Source organism: Castor canadensis, chromosome X, assembly GCF_047511655.1.
Source record: "Castor canadensis chromosome X, mCasCan1.hap1v2, whole genome shotgun sequence".
NCBI classification, from domain to species: Eukaryota; Metazoa; Chordata; class Mammalia; order Rodentia; family Castoridae; genus Castor; species Castor canadensis.
Window position 1 is genome coordinate 46,592,231 of NC_133405.1, and position 9,344 is coordinate 46,601,574.

At 44.8% G+C, this 9,344-nt stretch overlaps 1 non-coding gene across 1 annotated transcript; it reads left to right on the forward strand.

Moving 5' to 3' along the window:
* Positions 1-2,633: 2,633 nt before the first annotated feature.
* On the forward strand, positions 2,634-2,834 carry LOC141420102 (small nucleolar RNA SNORA73 family). The gene has a single exon (XR_012444796.1). It is a non-coding gene; the product is annotated as a small nucleolar RNA SNORA73 family (small nucleolar RNA).
* Positions 2,835-9,344: the final 6,510 nt, after the last annotated feature.

Below are 9,344 nucleotides of genomic sequence, written 5' to 3' on the forward strand. Positions count from 1 at the left end.
TGCTTAGTAGCCAAGCACTGTGACCCTTGAGTCACACCCCCAGCATGTTCCGTTTCTTTTTTATAATCGTACTATTGTACTGGGGCATTCTGTTTCTTTGATCATTGCCATTCTGCATGGGGTGAGAGAGAATCTAATGGAGTTTTGATTTGCATTTCCCTGGCTAAAATGTTGGACATTTCTTCATGAACATTTATATGTTCAAAGGATTTCTGAATTTTAAAACACATGTACTGAAAAACAAAAGTAGCTGCTCCACAGATAAAGGCCACTATTAATTTGAGTACTGTCGGTTGTGATGGGACTGACGGCTGTTATCAGGGTTAAGAGTGAAGTGGCCTCGTTTGGAGTCACTCCATCTCACTGTCACTTTGCTGCTGCAGTGGGAAATGACAGTGCCATGGGTGCCAATGCAGATGAGCAGGGGACCTTAGAGAACTTCCAGCTGCATTTCCCTTAAATTTCTTATGATGCTAACCTTGCATTTGGATCTAGGAGCATCTTTGCCAGTTTCAAAGGTCAGTAGTTGCAAGACCTTCCCTTCTATGGCAAAGAAGGAGCAGGGTGAGTGCATCCTCAGGCAGGAGCAAAAGCCCCACCGTGTGGAGCCTGGGATAACTTGTCAGAGGAAGCTGACAAGTGCCCGTCTGAGGAGGGCATGAGCAGGAGTGGACAGAGGCCATCAAAGAATGACCAGGAGCAGGTAACCATGAACTGTCAAAGTTGAAATGGCCTTTAATGACCACCATCACTCTGTCTTTGTGGCCCAGGAGTGGACAGGACTTGCCTGACATTTCCAAGCTGCTCAGTGGCAGATCTGGGAATAGAAGGACAGAAGGTCACCTAATTTTTCTTTGGGGTCTTCATGCTGTTTTTCGGAGACCACTCGGCCTTTCTGGCCCTTCTGACTCTAATCCCTTCACTTGGGAAACAAAGATGGCTGTCCCGGGACGAAGCTCCCTTCAAACAAATTCATCCCCTTTGTGGAATATGTTGTGGTCTCTTCAGTGCCCCCTGAAGCTTTGCCCAGCTTGAACAGAGATATAGCCTGACTTTCTGATGGCTCTGTTCTTACAATACACACTGCCAACCTTATTCAGGTGGGCTGCAAGCTAGACCCTTGGGTGGGCAGAAATAGGCCTAATAGGTAGCCAAGTGCCTGAGTCCTTCATCTTAGAATGATCAAAGCAAGCTTGGAAATGCCACACACAAGGCATATGGAGGTGGGGATAGGGGTAGGGGACAGTGACAAGCAGGAGAGCCCCCCACCCAGGCCCCAAACCAATGAAGGCCAGTTGAGATAAAAGTCAAGTAAGCCAGAGGGGAGAGTGGGGAAGTTGTTAAGAAGGATGTGATGGGGATTAAGGGAGGGGTGGTGGAGACTGGGGGTAATGAGTGAACAGTTATTTCATTATTGCAACTTCTTCCCTCGGAAAGGATTTCAGATACCTTAGAAGTGCACACAGACTAAGTGGAGATGACATTCATTAAAGATAGAAAAACATGAGGTGGCCCAAGCCTGAGGTTACAAAATGCATACCATGAAAACCTCGAGCCGGCACCCATGGCTCACACCTGTAATCCTAGCTACTCAAGAGGCAGAGATCAGGAGGATCATGGTTTGAAGCCAGCCCAGGCAAATGGTTTGCGAGACCCTATCTCAAAAAACCCTTCACAAAAATAGGGCTGGTGGAGTGGCTCAAGGTGAAGGCTCTGATTTCAAGCCCCAGTACCGCAAAAACAAAACAAAATAAAACAAAAAAACTCGACTGCCACGAAGGGTGAGCTCAAAAATTGGCTCAACGCTTGCTAGCAGCAAGCAGGAAAAGGGAAACTTTGCTCTTACACAATTCACAATGTCCAGGAGATAAAAACAAACTCATTGCTCAGAAGGGCAACTGTTTTCAGTATAAGATCAGACAGGAATTCCTCCTGGGGTCCTCGGAGAGGACGCTGTGGGTTACAGTGAATGACATCCTTGATAACATCCTCACAATTGCGGGAGCAAATTTCAAGGGGCCATTTTTTCCCAGATCAACTGCCTGTATCCCGCTCCGCCAGGCAGTTAGAGGCTAAAAAAAGCATGTGAAGGTGCAGGACAGTGAAGCTAGCATGTTCTCATGGATGAGAAAAAAGAAGGTTATATATAGGCATACATATATATGGGACTTCTCTGTAATCATAAATTGGTGGCAGTGGTTGCCTCTAGGGAGGGGAAGTAGAGGACCGTGGCCTGGGATAGGAGAGACTTCCTTTTCACCGCATTCCATTTTGCACTGGCTTATTTTTGAATAAAAGCATTGGTTGCTAAATTAATAATGACATTCAAGATTCAGAGGGTTAGTGGGGTTTGCTTCTGAGCCATAGCCAGGCTGAGGATGTCCAAAAGTTATCCTCATTGTTTAAGAAAAGAAGGAAAGTGAGCTGGGTGTGGCGGTACACTCTTGTAATCCCAGCACTCAGGCAGGAAGATGATGAGTTTGAAGCTACACACACACGATAAAAAAGCTGGGCTCAGGTGTCTCAAGCCTCTAATTCTGGCTAATTGGGAGGCTGAGATCAGGAAGATTGAGGTTCGGGGCCAGCCTGGGCAAATAGGTCATGAGACCTCATATCCAAAATAACCGAGGCATCCAACATAGATACCCAGGGAGGTCACTCTCCCTAGGCTCCGTCCAAGTGGCACACGGGAGCATAGGGCTCTGCCCCCTGATTTACGGTCCCTTTCCACAATATTGGGGAAGCTGGGCCTTGAGTCTGCGCCTGCAAGTTCCTACGACTTCTCAGAGTCCTGTGGACAATGACTGAGGAGACAAACCATGCAGGAAACCCTGTAAAAGAAAAAAACCAACCAGAGCAAAATGGACTGGAGGAGTGACTCAAATGGTAGAGCACCTGCTTTGTAAGTGCAAAGCTCTGAATTCAAACCCCAGTCCCACACACACACACACACACACAAAACACACAAAAAGGAAAGTAACGTTTATGCACCAACCCATGGATACTAAGGGCTTCCATTTGCATTGTCTCATTTAATCCACATCATAACCTGCCAGAGAAATTTACCTCATGGGCAATAAGCTCTGTTTTCTTGGAGAAGACACATGAGTTAAACTGCTCATTTTCTTCCTGTACACTGTTATAATCAATTTTAGGAGAAATAAGCTGTTGAGGGGAAAGCAAGCAGTTGTCAAAGGGGGATCTACCCATGAACTATCCACTAACTCAGTCTCTGGAACTTTCTCTCTATCTCCTTGCCTGGGCTTGGAGTGGTGGCCCCTGGTGCTCAGCCTGACAACCATGATGGCTTCACAGACTTCAGTCAGAAAAATCAAGATTCACTGAAAATTAAGGTAGCCCAATAAAAACCATGATACCCAGTTAAATTTGAATCTCAGAAAAACAAGGAAGACCTCCATTCTGCATATGAGGGGAAACATGTGGTATTTGGTTTTTTCAGCTTGACTTATTTCATTCAATATAATGATCTCTGGTTCCATCCATTTTCCTGCAAATGGAAGAATTTCATTCTTCGTAATGGCTGAGTAGCACAAATACCACACTTTTGTTATCCATTCGTCAGTTGTTGGGCACCTAGGCTGATTCCACTGCTTGGCTACTGTGAACAGTGCTGTGATGAACATGGGTGAGCAGGTGTCGCTCTTGTATATTGACTGACACTCCTTCAGATATATGCCCAAGAGTGGTAGAGCAGGGTCATGAGTTATTTTTAACTTTAAAAAAATTATCTTATTTTCATTTTGAATTATCATACATCAATAACATGAGGGGATTTCATTGTGGCAATTCCATAAGTGCACACAGTGCACCTTGAACAAGTTCACCCCTCCATTATATTCCAATTCCTCCTCCTCCCCCTATTTTTTAGGTTTTTGTGTTGTGGTACTGGGGTTTGAAGTCAGGGCCTCACATTTGTGCTCGCTAAGCTGGTGCTGTACCACTTGAGCCACTCCACCAGCCCTATATTTTAGCTTTTTTTTTTTTTTTTTTGCTGTACTGCAGTTTGAACTCAGAGCCTACACCTTGAGCCACTCCACCAGCCCTTTTTTTGTGATGGGTTTTTGCCAGATAGGGTCTAGGGGAACTATTTGCCCTGGCTGGCTTGAAACCATGATCCTCCTGATTTGCCTCTTGAGTAGCTAGGATTACAGGCGTAAGCCACCAGTGCCCGGCTATTATTAGCTTTTTGATGAACCTCCATATTGACTTCTGTAGTGGCTGGACTAATTTGATAAAAATGACAATAATGGGACTTGAATGCAAAATGAACATTGTGGGGGAGTTCAACAGAAGGGGGAAGGGAAATAAAGAGGGTGGGGGATTTGAAGAGAATCAAAGTATGTAACTTATACATGTATGGTGAAAGCATAAAGACATCCACCAAATATTGTTTTAATGTCACTTTTTTTTTGTGGTACTGGAGTTTGAATGCAGGGCCTCAGGCTTGCTAGGCAGGCGCTCTATCACCTGAGCCACTCCACCAGTCCCTATAATTTTTCTTGGCAGTACTGGGGGTTAAATTGAGGACTTCACACTTGCCATGCAAGTGCTCTACCACTTGAGCCACTTCTCCAGCACCCAAATATTGTTTTAAAAAAGAGGGAGGAGGAGTTCAAACCCCAGTGCCACCAAAAAACCAAACAGAACAAAAACGAGAGGGAGGAGGAAGGGAGGTTAAGGGAACTTGTTCAAAATACACTGTATGCCTATATGGAATTTTCTCATGAAATCTTCATGTACTAGTAATAAACCTTAAATAAAATAATAAATAAGCAAAAATTTAAAAAGCATTAAATATGGGTCTCATCTAATGTAAACTGATATTTAAAAAATAAATTCTGTAATTATTTTGAGATTACAAAAAAAAACCCCAAAACCTCTAAGGAAGAATTTTGTAGTATGAGTATGTCCCAAATGTCACCTGGCCTCATTGCTACCTACAGGTAGCAATGAAAACCACCTCCATAGTAGGCCTTTTCTGAAAGCTGCTGGGGAGCAGTGTGGCACACCTTCCAGCCTGGCCAGAGTGGAAATCTAGCTTCCCCACTGGGCCCTTGCTGGCGGTGGGTGGGGACATTTTCTTTATTGTCTTCTAGTTTTCTGCCTTGCTAAGCTGCCTCTTTCTTCACCCTTGCCTAGAGAGAGATGAATTTTGTTACGGCTTTTTTGGTCTGTGCCCTTTGGCATTTTAGGCAGCTTCTCCAGCACCCAGCTCAGGATATATAAGGCAAAAAGGAAACCTGGGGAGCTACACGCCATGTTGTTCCTCAGGTCTAAGGTTGTTATATGGCACGCTATTTTTTGTTTTCTGTTTTTTTGTGTGTATGTGGCACTGGGGTTTGAACTCAGGGCCTTGTACATACTAGGCAACTGCCCTAACACTGGAACTGTTCATAATTTTTTCTGAGACAGGATCTCACTACCTATGCCCTGGCTGGCCTTGAACTCAAGATACTCTTGCCCTTTCCTCCCGAGTAGCTTGGAATACAGGCATGGACCACCATGCCTAGCTTGACATCCTGTATGTTTATTTTCCAAATCTGGCAACCCTACCCAGGATCCCTAGTACCACCTGATGCAGCAAAGACAACTTGGGGATTTTAGATGAATTTTCAACCACAAAGAGTGGAACAAAGAGAAAAGTTGTGCTCAACCCCTATTATCTTAGGAAATCCATTTCTTTGGACAGAATTTAGCTGACCAGCATATTTTCTTGCCCGTTTCTGTTGAACTTTTACTGTGCCTCTAGAACCTTGGCTAACTTCCCATCTATTTGCCTGTGACATTGAGTTTGTGCTAATGAAGCCCTCTGCTGTCTGCAGAGAGAAGGGCAACTCCATAAATCCAGAGACTGTAGAAAATTCCTGTGCAGTGCAACAATGCGGATTAGGAGGTCACAAATTACATCCAATTATTAAAGGAGTTGTTCCCCAAACTCTGGGGACTTATAACACCCTAGCTCTATTTAACTTCAAGGTACTTTTTGCTGCTTTCCTCACGGAAATGTGCAGTGATATACTTTGAAAACAAAAGTTACCTCAAATTCCACTTTGGATATTTAATGACAAGATCTTCCCTTACCCCCTAAATTGGGGTACTGGGAGCCACTTTGGGGCCTCACTGAGACAGGCCTGAGCATGGAAGCCAATTCAATTTACCAAAGAGAGGAAAGGACTCACGGAGGCCAAGCTAGGACATGCAGCTGTGCTAGCCTGGAACATTCTAGGGCCTATATCCCACCATAATAAAAAGGAAGTAGAATAGTGCTCAAGTTCAAGGAACAAGCAGACCCCAACCTATGAAGAGGGACTGACTTTCCAATCAGCATTGTTTTCTGCTCTGTGTAGCCTTTCACTGATTGTTCTGAGTTGGGGTGTGGAGTTCTGAGTTGCTACTGTGTCTGCAGTAGCAGGTGACACGCTGCAGACTCCCAGGAGACACTGAGAAGGATATCATGGTACAGACCCTCTCAGAGCTTCCCCTGCCTCTGCCAACCCACAGAACAAAGCTGCAATTGGTATTGACTCCCTGTTGTCCACCGGAAGGGAAGAGGAGGGGAATTAACACTTCTGGACACTGAGTGCCAGGAACCATATCAGATAACCTACATAATCTATACCACTTGGTAGTCACAACAGCCCTAATAATAACAAAATTGCTAACATATAGTATTGATTGACAGCTGGCTTCTGTACCAAACACTGCTTCAAGCACTTCACATGAGTTGTTGGATTTAAACCTCACACACACCACCACCACAAGGTCAGTACGGCTATTACCATTTTATAGATCACACAGCCAAGAAGGTGGAGAGCTGATATTTGAACTCAGGTTTATCTCTATATCTCAGGCTTTGAACCACTCACTATACTACATTTCTGGGAAATAAAAGAACTCAAATTTGAACCAGGGTCTGGGAAGAATTTTCAAAACTCAGGTACCCGGGTGAGATCAGACTGAGGGATGTATGTGAGAACTTATGCCCACAGTCACAGCTCAGAGAGAGCTTTTTGCTGCTCAGATCAGCTCCTGAGCTGTTAGTACCTTCTGATAAGCCAGCCAGGTGAAAACCACAGAAGCAGTGGTTACTCTTGTAATGCTAAGTAGTGAGTGAAAGGGACAAGAAGGGACTTCTGGGGTGTCAGCAATGTTCTTGATTTTTTAATCTAGGTGGTAGATATGCTTACTTTGGGAAAATTCATTGAGCTATAAGTCCATGAATTGTGCAGTTTTTAAAAATCGAAATAGAGTTCTAGGGAGATGGAATAGATGTGCTTCTGTATATTCCTTTTGCTAAGAACAACTAAAAACTCTGAGCTGGAGGGGGGGGCACAGTGGCTTGTGTCTATAATCCCAGCCACTTAGGAGGCAGAGGCAAGAGGATCACAAGTTCAAAGCCAGTGTGACTAGTATCAAGAACAAATTGAAACAGAAGGAGGGCTGGGGGTATGACTCAAGTGGTAGAGCACTTGAGAAGTATGCATGAGGCTCTGGATTCAAGTCTAGTTTCAGAAAAAAAGAAAGAAAAAGTTCTGAAACTCTGGACGTTATCTACAAAATAACCATAAAAAGACTCAAAGGTAAAAAGAAGGCAGCGAAGGATTTCAGGACTCAAGGAATGACATGGTGATGAGTTCCTTGAATTTTCTTTTTGCCTCCTACATCCCAGACTGGGAACTGAAGAAGCTGACAATATGGAACGCCCAATGAGTGCAGATCAAAACACCCCAGAAAAGTCTCTCTCCAGGCAGAGGACCAGGGAAAGGGGCAGCCCAGGAAGAGGAGAGATTTTACATGTTGATCACTCCACTGTCCATAAACACTCCAGGAAAAACTGTGGACACACCGTACCAGCAACGGCCAAGTGGGGAGCAGAGACTTCAACCCTTGCAAAGCAGTAATGAGGCACCCTAAGTCCATGCACAAGTGTCAGAGAAGTCTGAGTAGGGAGCTGGGACTTTCATCCCCACTAAGTGACAATGAGGCCCCCCTCTCCAGACTTCCACCTCCACTGTGGGTAATGAGACAGCCTTTCCTTTCCTCACTGGACTTTCACCACCACCCAGCAGTAGAAAGGTCACCACCATCCCCTCCCTGTGGTATCTCTGGAACTCCTATTCCCACCCAGCAGCAGCAGGGAGGCTGCCCACATGGCCGTCAATGAAGGCTGAGTGGGGAATGCAACCTCTACTGCTTAGCAGTTTGCAGTGGTCTGTGGTGTCATGGCTTTGTAATGACCTTGATCCTTTGGGTACAGTGTTTAAAATGAGAACACTGTACTGAGAGGACGAGGAGAAAAGGAAGATAAACAGACAAAGGATAAAGGATACCACTGTAGAAAAACAGACTTTTACTGTGAAAAGAAAGGCTTTTTATTAAAAGTGATAGCACATTCCTGAAGAGATGTCTGTGTGTCAGGGGAAGCCCAGAGTCCAACTGCCTCAAGCTGCCTTTGTCTGGGTCCTTCCTTAGGTGACATCTGTTGGCTCAACCCTTAACCCCACTTAAACAGGCCAGGGCATGCGCACGTGTTGTCCAGTGTGGGCCCCTTCTAAGAGGGTGTTTGTTAATCACAAGCCCAGGGGGCTTGTTATGCTTGGAATGTCTCAGACGTGGGGGTGGGGCCCACTCACCCACCCTCTTTCTCACTTGTTCCTGGCTGTCTGATTCCTCTAACACCTCCCCTTCCTCAGCTGGCAATAATGGAGTGGTATCCCCTCCCCCACACCCCTTGCTGACCCAGTGTTAGAGGAAACCAGTTAAAACTGAAGATTTAAATAAGATCCAAAGCAACTGTTACACACTTCAGCAAAGAGGATATAAGGATGGCAAATAAGTACATGCAAAGATAGTGAGCTAGGTAGAGACTTGGCTCAAGTGTAAGGCCCTGAGTTCAAATCCTAGTTCTGCTAACAACAACAAAAAAGATGTTGAACATCACTAGCCATTAGGAAAATGAAAACTAAAACCCTGATGAGGGCTGGAGGTGTGGCTCAAATAGTAGAACACCATTAGTAATCGAGAAACCCTGAGTTCAAATCCCATTATATGTAAATATGCAAATTCCACATTAGTTGACAACTGCATTGATGGGCATTATTCCCAGGGAAATTCACACAAAATCTGTCCATGAATGTTCTCAGCAGTTTCATTCTTAATAGCCAAAGACTATAAACACACCGTCCATCAATTGGTGAATGTGCCAACAGTGGCACACCCCCACTATGGAATTCTACTCAGCCCTAAAAAGGAACAGACTACCAATACATGCAGCAACTTGAATGAATCACCACATTCATTTCTTTAAAAAAATCCCCAGACCA